This window comes from Crinia signifera, chromosome 2 (assembly GCF_055691185.1).
Source record: "Crinia signifera chromosome 2, ASM5569118v1, whole genome shotgun sequence".
Lineage (NCBI taxonomy): Eukaryota > Metazoa > Chordata > Amphibia > Anura > Myobatrachidae > Crinia > Crinia signifera.
This window is the reverse complement of record NC_139218.1, coordinates 62,742,515-62,763,043: the sequence shown is the minus strand read 5'-3', so window position 1 is coordinate 62,763,043 and position 20,529 is coordinate 62,742,515. Positions and strand designations below refer to the sequence as shown.

Below are 20,529 nucleotides of genomic sequence, written 5' to 3'. Positions count from 1 at the left end.
AAGTACAATCAGATTTTAGCCTGATTATGTTGCACAATGTGGGGATTTGTGCTGTTGCCCAGTAAGGCAGGACCAAGATGACATCTATGAGCCCCCCAGTTCAGGTTGGTCTAGTCTTCAGTGCTGGAGAACAAGCCTAAATTTGTGAGTCAAAAAGACATACTGGTAAATAAAGCGAGTTTGCATTACTATGTTACTTACGGTGATTATTGGGTGGGCGGTCTCAAACATACCAATTGTATGAAATATACAGTAAATTAGTAGAAATTTCCTACATGTGCCATTATATTTATTACATATTGTTTAGCTGGATCCCATGTTTTACATCATTGTAAATCAAAATCTATGTTGTATTGATCCCATAACATATGTAAGGGCATTCATACAGCAGCCACTGAACTACAAACTACATAACCCCTGAATAAATCTGGTTGGAGTAACTATTCTGGGATAACCTGTGTTATAAAATCTGTACATATAATACTGTAGGTGATTTTTAAAAGGATCAGAAGGGCCAGAAAATTGCATGGTGCTCGTGAGTTCTTTTGTGTCAGTTTAGATGTATCCCATGGGAGACTTTATATTGGATATTCTCTTATACAATAAACGCACCAATTTCCCGGGGTATAGGAAAACAGGAGCAATGCTGAGTAATTCTATAGGATATACATAGACATTTGACAGCAGGCGCTTTTGTTCCCATGAACCTCTGCCTGAGAAAGAGAAAGACAATCACTTATCAAGGAACTTTCATCAGTTTTTGTTACTCTTACCTCATAGAAGACAGAGAAGAGGAATGTGTTCCCCTTTGTGTTTGAGTCCCATTAGGACACAATAAAGAGCAATTCAAATAAGGTTTCCATGGGGATTCCTTGTCTGCCTCATCTTTTATTTAACACATTTCCCACACCCTCCACTGTTAGTTGGAAATTACTTTCACTATAATGTACTAAGGTTTCATTGTAGAAGGATGGGGCTGCACAGAAAATCATAGTCAACTTTAAATCTAGATACTTTTTAATCATTACCGGAAACAGTTTTTTCTGCCAGGTTTCCTGTAGTAATTGTTTCATAAGTCCCAACATAATTATTATATTTTATATTTTCTTTGGACACTGGATTTCATATATGGATGAAATAAATGTATTTAAAACAAACTCAGTTAATGGCAACATATCACATCTACTTTTACAGTATGCCACAAAAGTACATTTACTCATTGGCATTTCTGTAAAGGTTAATATGCAGTCATGTACCTCCACTAGTGTTTAATGCATGTACATCATTTAAGAAATCTAGCTGGGGCCTGGTGTCCATGTAGGAACTGGACACAGAAATCACTTTACTTTTTATTTTATTTTTAAATTGCCAAATTAATTGTATACTTAGGAATGTAGGCACCTGTAACTGGCAATTAAAACTGTGTGTTCAACTCTGGTTGGTATGTAGTAAAAAGCTTACAGCAGTGGCGTAGCTAAGTTTTGGGCGCACCCCCGCCGTCAGGGGGGGCGCCCCCCCATCGCCGCCCCGCCAAGCACCCCTACCCCGCCGCCCATGCAAACCCCCCCTCAATCCCCCACAGCCTTACCTATCGCGCTGGTCCTGGCGGCTCCGTTCTTCTGCTGAGGACCACCAGAAAATGACCGCCCCCATACAGAAGACAGTTTCAGAGAACTGTGTGCTATATGGGGGCGGCCATTTTGTGGTGGTCCTCAGCAGAAGAACGGAGCCGCCGGGACCAGAGCGATAGGTAAGTCTGCGGGGAGTCTGCGGGGGATTGAGGGGGGTTTTAACTATAGCACCGCAGCCCCCGGCGCCCCCACATGCACAGCGCCCCCCGCGGTGGCGGGGGCTACGGTGCTATAGTTACGCCGCTGGCTTACAGTAATTCTGGCTGGTGTGCAGGCAAGTAGGCACCTAGGGATGATGCCTAAATATGTGGGCACCTCGCTCTAGTTGTATGTAGGTACAGTGGGACAGATGTATTAAGCTTTGAAAAAAGTGATAAAATGAAGAGTGATGAGTGACCATCCAATCATAAACTAACTGCGATTTTTCAAAACCATGTCGGCATAAAGGGAGAATTTAATCGTGTGCTGAGTGTAGTGAGGCACCGAGCCCGAAGCATGGCAAGCGAAACAAGCCTTGCAAGGATGCGTGATACAATAATTGGGGGCCCATGTCGATAGTTGTTGACATTGGCACCCAAAAAATGTGTAAAAACCCATGTCAACCTTCTCACGTGTCTACTGTTTCCATGTGGACATTTTGACCCTATCAACATGCACTATAGAATTTGTCTGGAAGTTTAAGGAAATCATTGTTGACATTGTGTCATTTGCATTTCATCTAATATATACCCTGCTTAGTCAATTGCAGCCTGTGCAGAGTTACCTGGGGACCACGAATGGTTCTAGATGTAGCTCTACAGTAATTCAGCATCTTGCTTACCTGGAGTCTGACGTTCCACTTGGACAGCTCTCATTATGTCTGCCACAGCTCAGCCGTGTTCTTCTCTCTCTCTCTCTCTCTCTCTCTCTCTCTCTCTCTCTCTCTCTCCAATAAGCATCAAATACCCATTTTTTTCCCCACTTCAAAACATTTAAGGCTGCAGTGGGAAAGTGCCAGAGTTGATCTACCGGTTAAAGATAACCGGTATTTCAAAACATTTAAAAAGCAGAGTCCTACACGTTTCAGAGCCGTTTTTATGCAGTGAGAATGGCTCTGAAACGGTATTTAGTAAAAACAACAGATTCCAGACCTGTGATAGGCTTACTGATGTGAATGGTACTTTAAAATGGTAATCTATTGCAATGTGAAGGCTCAGACCCGTTTTAAATACCGTTTAAAAATACAGGTTTTTAAAACGTTTTGGCAGTGTGAAAGTGGTATTATTGTTCCCAGACAACAAACTGCTGGTATGGTAAAGCATGTCTCAATGGGAGTGAGGACATCTCCACACCATCACCAGGGCAGATGCCTGGACCCCTGCTGGATGTGGTCTATAGCCAGACTCCAGTAAGTAATAGTTTCCACTATTTTCTAACTGAAGGAATCTCATCTGATGTGGTTCTGCTGTGCAGTGAACAGAGAAGATTGTCTCAGGGTCGGTGATCCCTATGTGATATAGATGTAACCGCTCACATTCTGTAAAGTCAGCAAGTACAGTATGTACCTTTCCAATCACTCAGGGATCAATGATTCCTATTACAGCCTTCGTTTAGCAACATTCCCCTTGTTGATAGCAGAGAGCAGAACAAACAGCACAGATGAATTTGCCATGTCTTATAGAAACAGGAAATGACTAGTCCTTATCAATTTGCATCTAATAAAAAATAAAAATGATAATGCAGTTCTAATTTGCACCAAATTTTCCACAAAATAGAAGATCCGTTTGTTTGCTACAAATCCTCCGAGATGATCAGACTCCAATCTGTCACATTATACCATCAGGGCAGGTTATCCCGTCTGCTGTTGTGTGTTTCAGTCCTTTGTGTCTCTATATAACGGAGCTGTCTAGAGTTAAATCACAATGATTAGCTAAAACTCAAAGCAGAAGCCATGTAGTGAATTAGATATCAGAGATTAGAGGCAGCCTGTGTTTTGGTTTGGTCTTCAATGCAATTCTTTAGATCTATGTATAATTTACTTCTAGCTTATCTCACCTGATATGTCCCAATTATCAATTTCCATAAGCACAATTATTTCAAATTAAGTTACATCACAAGTAAACCAGAAAATGGAATTATATTCACATTCTTTTTATAACAGGTGACATCGTCAGTACAGATTTAAGTCGAACGACATTATACAGAAGCACAAAGAAGCCATATGCAGAAAAGCAGCTCTACATTAATCAGGAATGTACTGTATAATACAATAACTCAATTACAGCAAAACACATATTAACGACTGCTGCAATAAAAACATAAAAAAAATTAATAGGTTTCTAAACTTTCTATGGTTTTTTCCTCATCTGTCTTTCTCCATACAAACGTGCTGAGCCTGTAGCACCAACTAAGGGCACCCGAGACAAGAAATGTTTCTATACTAAGTACAGATGTAGCGCCTTTCAGCCAGTTCAGGGAATCGCCAGGCTGGTGGAGAGGCGCTGCATCTGACGGGGACACGCGATCACATACGCACGCGCGTCTCCTTCACACGGCAGAGAGGAGCAGATTCCCTGCCTGTCTCCGCTTCAGGGAGACGGGCAGGGTTAGTGTGGGGTGCGGGCAGCTACTGGGGACCGGCGGAGTACAGTGACAGGCTCCGGGAGAATGGCGGATGGCGATTGAGCAGCTCTAATGTTACCAGTTTAATGGAAATATAAATGGTTCTAACATGGCTGCCTCATCCCCTATGCATGTGAATGGGATGAGAAATATATGGACCTGGCTGCTATGTTCGGGGTCCTACTGCTAACTAAGATATCCCCTAAAATGATTGCACCAACCCTGCATTATGCCTAGTCTGTAGTATTTTAATGTCTATTTCTGCTTGCTGTAATACTAATTATTGTTACTATTTTCCACTTGATATTGGGATTGTGATGGTTGAATCTGGCATTTCCTACTTAATTCTACTGCAGACTCTCAGAAGCAGTCAGTTCAGACTGTGCATATGCACTCAAGTAAGCATTCTACCATCAATGGTTACCTTGCAATGGCTACATGCCATCACACGGCATGTTGCCATGGCAATGATGCCACCATTATTCAATGGCCATCTTGTGATACTCATCCCTAGCATTTATTGCTCACTTGGGGCCAGATGTATCAAGCTTCAAAAAGTGATAAAGTAGACCGTGATAAACAACCAGCCAATCTGCTCCTACCTGACATTTTGCAAACCCAGCCTATAACATGACAGTTAGGAACTGATTGGCTGGTGTTTATTAATCTCCATTTTATCACTTCTTGAAGCTTAATACATCTGGCCCTGAGTGCAAGATGTACTAATACGGCTAAAAACTGCCCTTTGCAGGCTTTGGCCGCAATTCACATACAGTATGTACTAAGAACAGCCATCCTGGGCTTCTTTGTAGTTTATTTCGGCAATGTCCCTGAGAGGGATCCAACTGGATCCCTCCAAGCACTCCATGGTTGCTACATTCCTTTGCGCATATACAAATGGGATTCTAGGGTGGAAACCAGATACCCAGAAATTCACTGATTGCAAAGGACTGCTCTTATAGGGAAAGCTGTTCTTGCTGATACTGCTCTCATATGTTAGTTCGTATGCGAGTAGTTTTGTGGTGGAATGTACAGAATTGCAGAAGTGATGCTTAGTATAGCCCGCCCTGACTCCTCCGATAATACCATGGGCCAGATTCTCTAAGCTTCAAAAGTGCTAAAATCCAGAGTGATAAACAGCCAGCCAATCAGCTCCTACCTGCCATGGCACAGACTGTGTTTGAAAAATGTCAGGTAGGAGCTGATTGGCTGGTTGTTTATCACTCTCTATTTTAGCACTTTTGAAGCTTAGAGAATCTGGCCCCATGTGACCTGTGCAGAATGTACTTAGAGTTGTAGGTGTAAATTTACTAAGGCTTCTAAAATTAAAAGAAAACCAATCAGATTGAGATTGAAAATGACAGACAGAATCTGATTGGTTGCTATGGGCCACATCACCTCTTTTTATTTTCAGAAGCTTTAATTTTACCCCCTAGTATCTTTATCTATAAAATGATGCCAGAGATGCCTAGAAAGCACCCAGATACTCTCAGGAACTTTGAAGCCTGATCTCGGTTCATGAGAATATGATGTTTTGCCTCACATTCGGATCTGAAAATCAATAGAAGGCTCAACTTGAATATAAAAAACTTGGACCTTGTCAAATGGTCATGATTGTAAATCCTAAATTTTTACTAAGGGCCTGATTCAGAGTTGATTACTGATCTGCGCATACCCTCCAACTGTACCGAATTTGCCGGTACAGTACCGTTTTCTAAAGGTCTGTACCGGCAAATAAAAAGTGTACCGAATGTACCGTTTTTTTTCTGTCTGGTTCCCTTCCCTGCAGAGCACCCGGGAGACATGCGCACTCTGGGGGACTTTGTCCTCTCGCGGCCGCCGTCTGCCTCTACAATCTAGCTCCGCTGCTGTCTCTATGGTAACCGGTGGACGCGGAGGACGGGGGGAGGGGGGGACTTGACCGGAATTGCTTGCGAGTACAAGTGTGCAGCAGCGCCAGTGAAATACAGTGGTGGGTCGCTGCGCACTCGCTTCTCACTGGGACATAGCAGTCGGCAGGGAGAACAGAGGAGAGATGCGGTGCCACAGCGGCAGCAGCCTGACATTCTTCTGTGGGGGGGAGGAGAGGGGTCTGTCACTGACAGCCTTCCTCCGTCATTGCTGCATCATAGGTGCTGCTGCTGGCCAGTGCTCTGCATTCAAACACCAGCCAGCTGCCCGCCCCCTGCAAGGACCCTTCCTGCTGCTCCACCTCCTGCTGAGAACCGTTACATGGCCCTGGCATACACCAACCATGCTGCTCTTGCTGCAGCTGCTGCTGTACCAGGACTGAAATAATACTGGTGACTATGGTAGGGCTGAGCATTGGATGTGCATGTGTCTGTCTAAGGCAGGGCTTGTCATATATATATATATATATATATATATATACACACATACACACACACTATTATATACAGGGGTAACCTATAAATGTGTGTGGAGGGGCGGACTGGCCAGTACACCCACTTTGCCCATGACCACGCCCACTTTGCCCTTGGCCACGCCCCCTTCCTAAATGAGTACTGATTTGTGCCCTTCAAATGTTGGAGGGTATGTCTGTGCATTTGCAGATCACTCTGCGCATGTGTACGGAACGTATTGCACATGCGCAAGGCAAAATAGTGACAGAAATAGCTAAAATATCTAATTGTGATCCTCTTTCAATTTGATGGTCAGGAAGTTGTCCTTTGGGGGGGGGGTAACTGGGAATTTTCTGGGAGTGTCAGAAAAAAACAAACGCCGTCGATCGTGAATAGTCTCTGTTGCAGAGTTGTGGAAGGGTCGGACTTACTCATATTTGCAGAATGATCAAATCATTCCATGGTGAGTGAACTGAGTATGGAGGTGCGACAGAATAGCAGACAGCTCAGTCATTGGCAAATTGGCAGATGACTGATCAGGTCTGAATCAGGCCGTACATATACTGGTTGCATAGCTAGTTATTATGGCACACTTTTTGATTAATATAAATACAGGTTGAGTATCCCTTATCCAGAATGCTTGGGACCAGAAGAATTTTGGATAACGGATTATTCTGTACTTCAGATTATTTTTATATTTCAATGAGGTATCTTGTGGTATCTTGCCACCTGATTTTTGGGAACCTCCGGGTCATTATGGGAGTGAAGAAGAGTATCTCTTATTCAATATACTCAGGACAGAAGCATTTTGGATAATTGATAATTCCATATTTCAGAATATTTTTTCTATTTCAATGAAGCATATTGGGGGCGGGACACATGTGTGAACACAAAAAGCAGTTATGTTATACAAACACATCAAACACATGAAATGCACACAAATATATATATTTTTATTTGTGCATAAAACAAGGTTTCAAAACATGAAACAAAGTTTGTGTACTATCTCAGATACTGAATTGAAATGCCAAGCAATCCTTTTCTTGCACATATTTAGTGCCAGTCACATATCATGTCCTCAGTAGTGCCAGTTACATATCATGTCCTCAGTAGTGCCAGTTACATATCATGTCTCCAGTAGTGCTAGTTACATATCATGTCCCCAGTAGTGCTAGTTACATATCATGTACTCAGTAGTGTATTACAGATGTCCTCAGTAGTGCCAGTTACATATCATGTCCTCAGTAGTTCCAGATCATGTCCTCAGTAGTGCCAGTTACAGATCATGTCCTCAGTAGTGCCAGTTACAGATCATGTACTCAATAGTGCTGTTACAGATGTCCCCAGTAATGCATTTGCAAAAATAACAATAAAAATTTTAACTTTCTGGAATGTATGATTTTTGGAATAATTTGGATAACACCTATTTGGATAAGGGATACTCAACCTGTAATGCAAGAGCAGTGTTTAAAAGATCCTTGTTGGGTCTATTAACAAAGCAAATACAACTATTATTCCTTCAGGAGCAGGTTCAGCCTTGACAATGCTCAAATTCACTAACCGTGATCAATATACCTGATGCCACCTTTATTTGGGACTCAGCAACCTGACAAACAACTGGTTAAAGAAAGACGTGACTTGACTTAAGATGGGAAAAATCCTTGCAAAATAACTCAATTCCAGCTCAAAGTAGATTTTCTAAGCAATTGTTTCTCCACGAAGGTCTTAATTTATTTCACGTAATTTGTTTGGGCATTCTGAAAGGCAAATCAATTACAATTGGTTTATCCTTTGGTAGATGTGCCAGGTATAACCACATCTGTGCTTTCTAACAGCATGAAAAACAATACAGCAGCTGAAGGAGAAGGTTACTTTTCTACCTTTACTTATTTTTATAGTTCTTATTAGAACCTTATAATCATACTGCCCATCCTTCCCAATTTCATATGAAGATTTTACAGGATGTTTGAAGGTATTTCTCCTGCTACATGCACTGACAATACAATGTGTTTTTTTTTGTAAATTAGGGACTGTGGTAAGTACACAAATTATAAATGCCACACAGTGAATCACAGCTAGACACTGTGGTGGATTTGCCATTAGCCATACGAGGCACATTCCGAGGGGTACCAACTGCTGGTGGTTGGAGGTGATATCACAGCAGAGGAGCCTAGGCACGAAGAGAAGCAGCACCCAGAAAAGCCACAAAATTAGGTAAGAGACTGGGGTCAGAGGGATGCAAGGACTGGACCTGGAAAGACAGAAGAATTTGGAGCTGGAGGAAAACAAGAGTCACAAAAGGGCTGAAGAAAAACAATGGGTTTACAGTTACACAAGGGGCCTAGAGAGACACAAGGGGACTTGAGAGACACAAGTTTACGCAGAACCGCCTGTCATAGCTAATGAGCAGCTCTGTACTTATGCTTCACCCCCTGGTTCCACTTGCATAAGAGCAATTGCTGATCTTTTTTTATATACTAAAAGCAGAACAAGTCGTCCTGACCCTTATATCCTCCACTAGCTATACCCTTGGGTTTGGAATCTTGGTGCTCAACATTTAATTTGTCTATTCCCTCTAATGATCATTGATACAGGATCCTCAACGGTTTTGCAAGATCATATGAAAGTAATCACAGAGCAGAAATATATATATATATATATATATATATATATATACACACACACAGACATAAAACATAGGTTATTGAGTACTTCTGCGAGAATTGGCCTGCAGAGGGTGCAAAACAGGGTGCAATTAAATGCTGCCACAGCAGAAAGTTGCAGCGTCCACCGACAATAGAATTTCCCCCAAAGGTTATAGTAAAATGCGCTCTTTTGTTACAGGATGGGCTTGCATGAAAGTTCTCCTCTAGATGAATCGCTTTGTTATTTAGAAAATATTTTCAAGTGCTTATCAGGGAACATGAACAAACATATTTCGGTAGCAATGTTCTTCCACTGACAGCAGTCTGTTATTATTTCACAAGAACAATAGATCCAATACTGGAGAGTAATCAAATGAGAAAGAGAGTAGAAAACAGTAAAATGGTAACAATATATGTTTACAAATACAACCTAATCAAATGCTGAAAACCCATTAAATCTGTAACAACAATGTTTATTTCACTGCAGTTCCAGCTGTCTGCCTGAATTATACTATCCTTAAACACAAGAGGTACTGTAAGTGATTTCTATCACAGTTCTCATACTTCTTAACATAACACATTTTAATGATAAATGTGGGGACTATTCTGAGTCAGATGGATCTTTGTGAACAGACACAAATGGCGAGATTTTGAATATAGAGCGGAGGTGATTTTATGCACTTTTAGCTACATGTGCCATATTCCAAGCCAGATTTGTGTTTTCTGATATTGGGAGGCCGGGCGGGGCTGGGCTGCAATGTACTAGGACCCACTCACATAATGCTGCGATTTGCCGCTCCACAGGTAGGAGGTGGGGATAAATTACATGAATTTGCATTATTTAGCACCGCCCCTTGCATACAGCATCGCAATAACCTTTATGATCTCTTCATCCTGCCCACTTCAATAGGAAGCGGTCAGGATGTGTGAGAGCCAGCCACTCTTCTTTAGATGCGGGGACTGCCTGACATTCCAAAGTCTCCTGTAACTGGCAGGAAAGTAGGTTGGTATACAGTAGCATCAGTTAGTAACTTATGCAGCTTCCCACATCTACAGTCACTTTGGGGTTTATTTACTAAGATGGGATTCTATTTCAGATGGAATTTTGCTAATCAGAATCTACTTATTTATTTAGCACCTTCTAGAACATAAGAGATAAAGTTTGATTAGTTGCGAATAGCAACATTCCATCTGAAATAAAAATCCCATCTTATTAAATAAACTCTTTTGAATGCAACACTGGGGTATATTCAATGCCCTTTGGCGAGCTGCGAGGACGAGCAGTGCCGATAGCTCGCTGTCACAGCTCTCTGGTCAGTATTCAACTGACCCCCCTGCACTCTCCGTTTCCGCCTCATTGGGTTTTCCAGCGAGTTAGAAATGGCGAGTGCGGGCATCAAAATGGCAAGGGTCACCACTATATGCAGCAGGCTCGCTGAATTATCGGCGAACCGCATAGTTCGGGGGAATCCTTGCCGTCCTCTGATGGCGAGTATTCCCCCGGAACATAGAATAGGGTGATCGGCCGGCGGCATTGAATACCGCCCTTAGAATCAGGCCAGGTGTTCACTCATTTTTGCTCTGTGGTAATCTAAAAATCTAGTTCTTTTAGAGCTAAATAGGATGGGAGTGGGGTAATTTATCAAACCTTCTAAGGACAAGTGCAGATGTTACCCATAGCAACTGATCTATCATCATGGCATTAGGGATGGTGTAATGGTATGCATTATAGCCTTACAGCACTGAGGTCATGGGTTTGATTCCCACCATGACCAGTGAAGTTTATAAATTCTTCTTACTTGCATGTGTTTCCTCTCTATACTCTGGGTTCCTCCTACAGTCCAAAAATATACTGGTAGCCTGTGGGTTAGCTGGCTCCTGATAAAATTATAACACTGGTGTTTAAGTGTATGTGTGTGTGTGTGTGTGTGTGTGTGTGTGTGTGTGTGTGTGTAAGTGTGTAAATAGGCAGACTATCTGTCATCAAATTCTATTTTTCTACCTTGTACACTCTATACAATAACTAGACTTTGATTGGTTGCTATGAACAATGGCCCTAATTCAGATCTGATTGCAGTACAAATTTGTTCTCAAAATGGGCAAAACCATGTGCACTGCAGGTGGGCTGATGTAACATGTGCAGAGAGAGTTACATTGGGTGAGGTGTGTTGAAACTGAAATCTAAATTGCAGTGCAAAAATAATGCAGCCAGTATTTACCCTGCACAGAAACAAAATAACTCACACAAATCTAACTCTCTCTATAAATGTTACATTATTCCCCACCTGCATTGCACATGGTTTTGCCCATTTTGAGAACAAAATTTGTACTACAATCAGATCTAAATAATGGCCAATGTCTCAATTTAGACTCTTTAAAAGGGGATGCAGTTAAAATCCCGGCGGTTGGGATCCCGGTGTTCAGAATCCCGACGCCGGAATCCCGACCGCCGAAATCCCGACACTTTCTCCCTCAGTGGGTGTCCACGACACCCCTGGAGGGAGAATAAATTAGCATGCCGAGCGTAGCGAGGCACCGGGCCCGCTGCGTGGCGAGCGCAGCGAGCCTGCAAGGGGGGGGGGGCGATCCACGTCCCCCCCTTGTCGGGATTTCGGCGGTCGGGATTCCGACGTCGGGATTTTGAACGCCGGGATTTCATACTGAATCCTTTAAAAGGATTGATACCCGATTTTTCATGGCACAGAAAACATTCTGATCAGATTTACTGTATGAACAAAGTGTAGGTCCTCAGGACCCCAAACAGTTTATGTTTTCTGGGTTTCCTTACAGAACCACAAGTGAAATAATTAGCTTCACCAGTGGATCTTTTAAAATGTGTCAGAGAGTAATGGGTATTGGTGTAATTGTTGTATGACCTGGAAAATGTGAACTCTATGGGGTCCTAAGTACTGAGTTTGAGAACCACTGGACTACTGTACATCCACAACCTTACTACTCAAAAGTCGGTTGATCAAAAGTGATGATTAGGTTAAATGGCAACCTTGATTTTCCTCTTGGTGGCTTATCGGGTACTAGCAGAGTTGAGCATATCCACAAGTATCGCTGGTCCCATTTACGGTTTCTACTAGTTAGATTTAAAAGGTTATCCCCAGCCTCAGATAACTTTCATTCATTGACTTGTACATATCATTTTCCAGCTCCTGCTGAATACATTACTCTCTATTTGAGGCTTCCTGCTCTGATTTTCAGCACTACATTTACAGAATCATATATCATATAAAGTTGTTTTTATTGCCAATATATATGGAAGCTCTGCGTCGTTTTCCAAATTGGGTACAATTTTATCCAGGGACGTTTTATGAGCAACAATGATTAACAGCTTTGCATGATAAGAAAAAGACAGGGATGGAAATTTCATATGGAATCCCAAAATCTAGTATGAAACAGTTTATTCTGGAGAAGTTGCAGCAGGGGAACCACAAGCTAATGAATTAGTGTTATCTGCCTCTGAAAATCCCCTGGAACAGATAAACTAATATTTTCAGGCTAATGTTTTGCTTTACAACTTCAAAAGATTTAATGGACTATTTAAATGACACAAAAATAATATTCGTCATAATCTCTTGTGCCAAAAGATTAGTTTATTGAATACAACGTGGCAAATCTGATAGTTTTATGTCGGTGCACAATAACAATTCAATATTTTGCGTCTCAATTTGAGGAATTTTATTATGTCTGTGCACAATTGAATAATTTGTGCCTGAGGGAGTTGGATTCATGAGAACGTCTTTCTGTTCCATTTTCTCCATATAACAGAGAAATAGAGGGGAAATTGTTTGTATATTAAAAAGCAGTGTCAGAGATATGTCAGGATGATTTATAAAAAAGCTTAATACATCCATCTGAGCTTCTCAAATAGGAGTCACAAAGAAGTTTCAGTGGCATAGGGGGGGACGGATCAAACCATCTAAAAAGGCTAGCCAAGTGGAGGCGGCCATTCAGCAACCAATCAGATTATTTAATTCAATTTGCTAGATAAATAAAATCTGGGAGTCTATTGGTTGCTTTCGCCAACACCCCCCACCGGTCCTCTTCATATGGTTAGATAAATCACCCCTAAAAATGTTGCCAATCCAAAAACGACTGTAAAACAAATCTGTGAAAGTTAATTGGTTTCTATGACAACAGGATGCTTTCCCTGCCTAGATATTTGGCAAAAGTGGAAGCTGCAAGTTAGTTCCCAACATTACGACTGCAGTGCAGGGAATTACTAATATAAATTAATATTGAATCAGTGTGGACACTTAAAAGATGTAGAATTACCATTATATCTGATGTAGCAGAATTGAGCCAAGAAGGCGATCACTTATGAAATTATATTCGGATTATTCTAAGATAACAGAATTTCCCCTCCCCATCAAACTATTTTTATTATACACTATACAAGCACATAGGGCCTTATTCTAGTTCACTCTTAAGCTGGTTTCACATTGCATAAACGCCATTGAGCCAGTAATTTGAAACGTTTTTTTAAAAATGGGCAGACAGCCTTAACTCCTTTCACACCGCATAGCTTAAACGGTGTATTACCCTTTAAGTGCGGTCTAACCATCACTTTTTTAAACGTGTAGGATCCTGCTTTTAACACGTTTCAAAATACCGGTATTCTGTAACCGGTAAATTGACAATGGAGCTTTCACATTGCAGCTGTCCCGTTTGAAAACGGTAAAAAAATGGCAATATACCGTGTTAAAGCTGCAATGTGAAGCTGGTTTTAGAGGCAAATTCCTTCTCAGATAGAAAAAACCATGTGCACTGCAGGGGGGCAGATGTAACAGGTGCAGATAGAATTAGATTTGGGTGAGTTATTTTGTTTCTGTGCAGGAAAAATACTGACTGCTTTATTTCTACAGTGCAATATAGATCTCACTTTGAAGAAAAACCCCACCCAAATCTAATTCTATCTGCACATGTTATATCTGCCCCACCTGCAGTGCACATGGTTTTGTCCATTTGAGAAGGAATTTGCCTCTAAGAGTGAACTAGAATAAGGCCCATAATGAGCTTTAAATATGTTTTATTGTTTACCATATCTTATACATAAAAGTGCTATATTATAAGATACTTCCATTACCATTAACAAAATTAATATATGTTTGTGTAAATTTGCCAACCGAACCAGATTGCTAAGTAAAATCAATGTCAAACTTCAGGTGGGACCTATTACCTGATCTTAAGTTGACAGCTGGATATAACTAATTGGCTGCGTTTTGATTCAAGCATCAATTTAGAGCCCTTATTCACACAATAAGTATGTAAATATTGAATGGTTTCAAAACTATATATACACATCTCCCGATTGTTCACTGGTCAATTCAGCATCTGCAATTCAATCGGTCAAATAAATGCTAGGCAAATCGGGTCAATTATCAATCAATTATCTATATTTAATCAAACGTAGCAAATATATTATAAACAATCAGGACAAATAGCTATTTTAAATTAAGGTTCTTACTGTCCAAACGTCACATTCTTTTACATGATTCATTTATAGTGAAGAAAAACAAAAAAAAAATTAATTTTTTTTTTTTAAAAGCAGCAGGCCAATGATTTTTTTTCAAGCTGGTTGAATACACTGGTACAAACTTCAATGAAACAACAGTGCCTTATTTCTACATGGTTTAGATCAGTGATTTTCAACCTTTTTACCTTGCGGCACACTAAATAAGATTTTAAAATTGCCAAGGCACACCATGAGTTCCCCACAGGGCAAAACACATTGGCCCCCACAGGAAAAAAAACAAACTTATTGGTCCCCATATAAAAAAACAATCACACTGGTCCCACACAGGTAACACAAATAAAATACATTGGCCCTTTAAATGAAAAGAAGAGACCAGTAAATAACAGTTGAACTGGTGGTGGCTGTAAACTGGTTTGGGCATCTCTAGATCTGGAGGCACACTTGAGAACAGCTCAAGCCACACTAGTGTGCCATGGCACAGTGGTTGAAAAACACTGGTTTAGATGGTCGATTGGACATGTTAAAATAAAATAAGACTGAAACCGCATGATAACCCATTCTGAGTTGCTCTAGACCAGAGGTTCCCAAACGCGGTCCTCAAGGCACCCCAACGGTCCAGGTATTAAGTATATCCATGCTTGGTCACAGGTGACTTAATTAGTAACTCAGTCAGTCTGATTTAACCATCTGTGCTAAGCCATGGATATATCTAAAACCTGGACCGTTGGGATTCCTTGAGGACTGCGTTTGGGAACCTCTGCTCTAGACATTATAATACTAATGCACTTGTCCTAGAGTGAGCACTGTACTCTTACTACAATAAATGACTGCATGCATGACTATCATCAATAGCGCATGGGCTACCAAGGACCATCTGATTGAGGTTGCTGCATTCATCGTTTGATTGATCTTTTCACAGGGAAAGTATATTATGCAGAGCTTAGAAGGGATAATGAAGTAATGGCTCTTCAGGAACAGTCCAACATATCAACGGGAGTAATAGACCAGGTGGGAAACAGTGCGAGCTGAAACTTGAGGACACATCTGAAGTGTACGGGAAGCGGCTGTCAGTCTATAGAAGAGATTACTTACGCTAGAACAAGTCATTGATATATCAAAGTGCCATCAAGTTCAAGAACCAGGGTCTACTATAATATTTGAAAGATAAATCCATTGGATGGATAGAAGAACACTGTTATCATTCAATGATATAAGAAAATAAATAATACAAGGAAACTTTTTCAAAAAATTAAAATTTTATGCTAAAGCTTTGGATAAGGAGATTCTATGATTTACTGTTGTTTTGTTAAGCTTTGAGAGCATCAATTATATCAAAAACATAACCTGTAACATTTCAAAAAGCCTATGCATTTACTTTAAGGATCAAAAGCCACCCCAATGAACACCATGCTCACGTCACAACAAGTTTGGGTAGGGAGAAATGTATACTTTTGTATGCTGTTTATAGTTTATTTTGTCATTGCCATACCATAGGCTGTTGTTCTCCAGGCAAGAATGAAATAAATGCATATTATCAATTCCCGTTCTACAATATTCTGCAAGGCAATTTCAAACTGGCACATTGAGCTCGTTATACATTGGTAATATATTCCTTGCGCTATAACTCATTTTTCCCAATTCATATTTTACATATACGGTTTAAGAAGGTTAATTTACAGTCTTGCCCAGAACCAGTAAATCAAAATCGACATGTAATGGAGGGATTAAATATGATTTAGAACAGCGACTTAATGGATGCCCTCTCGGATACTCCATTTCTTTTCTAAAACATTTTCTTAAGTTATGCATGTTTCCTTTGTCTTTTAGCAAGTACAAAACTAAGGTCTTCCAAAAAAACACTACTTACATTTAAAAGCTATAGCATTCAGAACTGAATGATGTCGGTCAAGCGAACTAAAACTTGGCTTCACTCACGAATAACCTACAGTCAAGCACGTCCTGTAATGTACATCTAAACATTCTGAAAGCCAGCAATGCAATGAGTTAAACATGTTGACACTAGAGAGGCTTAAGAGGGGGATTGAGTACACAACCTTTCATGTAAGGGGTTAAGAACCACTCTGAATGTGGTATAATCAATACATTCAGTTATATTTTGTACTGCTTCCCTGCAGCTCCTTAAAGACACAGAACAACCACAACACAAGCCAAAGAGAAAGAAGTCTTAAAATACCCAAATACGGTATCCTCTAAACATAAAATAACTGCATATAACCAGTTTTTTTTTTCATAAACTACTTTCATTTTCCTGGTGGTTTTGGGATCTGTAATTTAAAATGTGAGTTCTTACTTATGTACTGTCAGCCCTGCACTGTATATATAGTCCTGAGCATAATCCACAGCCACACATTTGAAACCTCGGAATGCTTATAAAAGGTAATGAGGGCAGGAATGGAATAGTAAATACAAGGAGCTTAATCAGTGGCTGCCATGGGGGTGATGCCTTTCAGTTTGAATATGGATACAGCATGTAATAAACTGATTTACTGGGAACAGGGAGAGCACAGCCTCTACAGTAACAAGGAGTACAGTACCATAGCCATACATAATTTAAATATTATACTTGTCCAGAATACTGCAACTGATCAAATTGGTTATTTACAGCAGCCCATTATATTATCTACTATATGTAACATTCCATATATCCTATATAAGGTCCAAATATGACATTTTATTTTTTGTTTTGGGTTTTTTTTTAGATCTTTGTAGCTGCTCATTCAACAGATCACTACTGGCATAGCCGCACTAGAGTTAAGGCAGTAATCTATTGTGAGTTCTAAAGTTGTAACAGTATTTTCATTCTGACAAAGCAAGTTTGGTACCTTGTTGTTCACCCTCAGGGGACAGATAACCCAAAATGAAGCATCCCCTGCAACCAGTGCACTGCATCCAGTACACTATGGGTGTCTTGTCTTCTATATAATGTGCACTATTACTGAAAAATAGTGTACAGAACAAAATGCAACAGCCTTCAAGTAAGTGCAATATAGACTACTCACTACAGAAGAAGGAATAAAAGTGCAATAGTGTACCATGGCATAGGGTGTATAATGTTCCAAGCAGCATCACACCATGTCATCTGTAACTTAGCGCATCTTTAGTCTGATGACACCCACAGATCTACAAGAGCACGGAGATGTAACCACATGGAACTTACCTGTGGGGGGGGAGTAAGAGGTGAGAACTCCAGCAGGCTATGAGGAATCAGAGGATGCATCCAGTTCCTTTGGGCATTCCATGCTGTCTGCAGGCTCAGGACAGGCTGCTGTATGAGAGCTGCTCGGTAACCAGCACACAGTGCTCTCTGCCTGCGCTCATCCTGTGTCTCACTACCTCCAGCTGTTTATATCAGTAACTAACCGAGCAGCAAGCTATAGCAGCCCCAGTCCGCGCATGCTCAGTGCCGCTGCTCTCCGCTCACAGACATCTGCGGGGTCCTAGCGACTACTGCTGACCACAGCACGGAAGGTGCCGGCTCCGGTCCAGCTGCAGCAGCATCCTGCACCTGTGCACACTGTGCCCGGGCCGCCCTGTAATGCGGGTGCGCTGCTGCTGGGCATGCTGCTAATGAACGGATGCGTTCCTTCTTTCTCCGCTTTCTCCCCTCCACCAAACACTTAAGGCTATACAGTACATTAGATGCAGCGCAGATGCCGGCTGATTAATGCAGTCAAGTGCATAGAAGTGTCGTTAGCTATAATTAGCTTGTAATTATTTTTGTATTCATTATCTTATAATTACAGTATGTTGTAAACTAATCCCATGGGTGTTTCATAAAATAGTGTATTACCTGTTATAGCACAATTGTTACTGCACTCACCACTTCCAGGTATTAGGTGCAAATTAGTTGGTAGGTACCTGTTGATAGGTTAACAGTCAAAAGGTCGACCATTGTTGGTCGACATGGTCAAAAGCTTGGCATGCACTAGGTTGATATTGACAAAAGGTCAACACAAGCTATAGGTCGGCAAGGCAATGGTGCTGAGGTGCCCTGCTTCTTGTAATAAGTTACTGGGATTCTCTGTATGGGTTAATGTGGTGCTGGGATGCCCTCCCTAGGTTAATGATGTGCTTTCATGCCCTGTCTGGTGTAATAAGGGGTTGGAATCATTTGGTCTACAGCCTGATGGTCGATAGTCATTAGGTCGACACCATTAGGTCGACATGGTAAAAGGTTGACAGGGGTCTAGGTCGACATGGGAAAAGGTCAACATGATTATAGGTCGAAAGGTCAATAGTTCGACAGGTCGTTAATTCGACAGGTCATTAGTTTGACAATGTCTAGGTTGACGGTCAAAAGGTCAACATGGGGTTTCCCACAGTTTTTTTACCTGAATGTCAACACAGTCGACATGGACACCGTTTAAAGTGCAACGCATCCCCTCGCATCGCTCACAGCACTCGCTATGCGTCGGGCACAGTGCCTCGCTACGCTCAACACACTATTTTATTCTCCCACCATGATCTAGTTGATGGTAGGGCATGAAATACCACCTGTCGGCACATGTCGGCTCAAAAAACAGTGAAAAAACCCCATGTCGACCTTTTGAACCCCATTTCGACCTAGTTCGACGACCTGTCGAACTAATGACCTTTTGACCTAGACGCATGTCAACCTTTTCCCATGTCGACCTAGACCCATGTTGACCTTTTCCCATGTCGAGCTAATGGTGTCGACCTAATGACTGTCGACCATCATTTTTGGACTGCACCATCCGGTATACCATACTTACCTCCTTGCCGTCAAAAAAAGCTCCAGAAATAGCTGCACTGGATCAAAATAATACCTGCAGCTGGGAGAAGACAGGGGGCACCTGAACAAGTGCTGGTATGTGCTATACACAAAGTCTGGCCAGACATGAACTGTATGTGAATTCCTACCAAGGAGGATGTTATTAATATTGACTCTTTGACAAACTAACATCAAGTGACAATAACAAAAAGGACTATTAATTCAGTAGATCCTAACATCACTAATCCACCTATACTAATAATATAGGATAAATTTTGTGTTAAATGTTGTATGTCTATGTCTAGTGCAATTTGCACCGTCTAATTAGATTTTATAATTGTTTTATGATATCACTGGCCAGTGTGTAATATTTAATAAATTACGGTAACATAACTAATGTATATATATGTCTAACACAGTTTTCTTCTTTTTCTCTTTTTGACCATGTAGTAGTTTGGTGCTGGGTCAGGAGTGAAGAGGGAGAATAGTCCTTGTCAGTCGGGATCCCAACTGCATTTAAACAGTCGGGATACCGATGTTGGAGTATGGACCATTGGAATCCCGCCTGTCGGGCCGTCATCCAGCAGCCCATGAGAATTGTGCTATGGCGGGCCGACAGTCGGGATTCCGACGGTCAGTATATCAACATCGGAATCCCCGTACTCCGACAGAGGGGCGAGCACAATGAAGCCCCTTGTGGGGTTCGGTTTTCTGCTATCTGCAGTATGTGACATCCTTCCTGACTACATTATCCTGCATAGGAGGGCTGATGCAGGAGCAGACGTATGCCTATTGCCTAGTGTAAAAACCATGGATACCGGGATACACCTTTACAGACTTAAGGCCCCTATACACTAGTCTGATTTGGGCCCAATTTCACCCGATTCCGACAAATCAGATGTGTCTGACATTCGATCTGATGCATGGTCCCGTGCGCATTGAATCAGACATGGAGATCATACTGTATGTGCTACACATATGATTTCCGTATCAGACCCCCTCCCGGTGGGATTGCATGTGATACATCGCATGCAGAAGGGCATTTATCAGA

The 20,529-nt window shown here is 41.4% G+C and overlaps 1 protein-coding gene across 1 annotated transcript in view; it reads right to left on the bottom strand.

Annotated features, from left to right (window-relative positions):
* WSCD1 (WSC domain sialate O sulfotransferase 1) overlaps positions 1-18,289 on the bottom strand; it is a 209,021-nt gene extending 190,732 nt beyond the window's left edge. Inside the window, exon 1 of the mRNA XM_083172250.1 lies at positions 17,904-18,289. The gene's annotated coding sequence lies outside the window, so the exon portion shown is untranslated. The remainder of the gene's footprint in view (positions 1-17,903) is intronic.
* Positions 18,290-20,529: the final 2,240 nt, after the last annotated feature.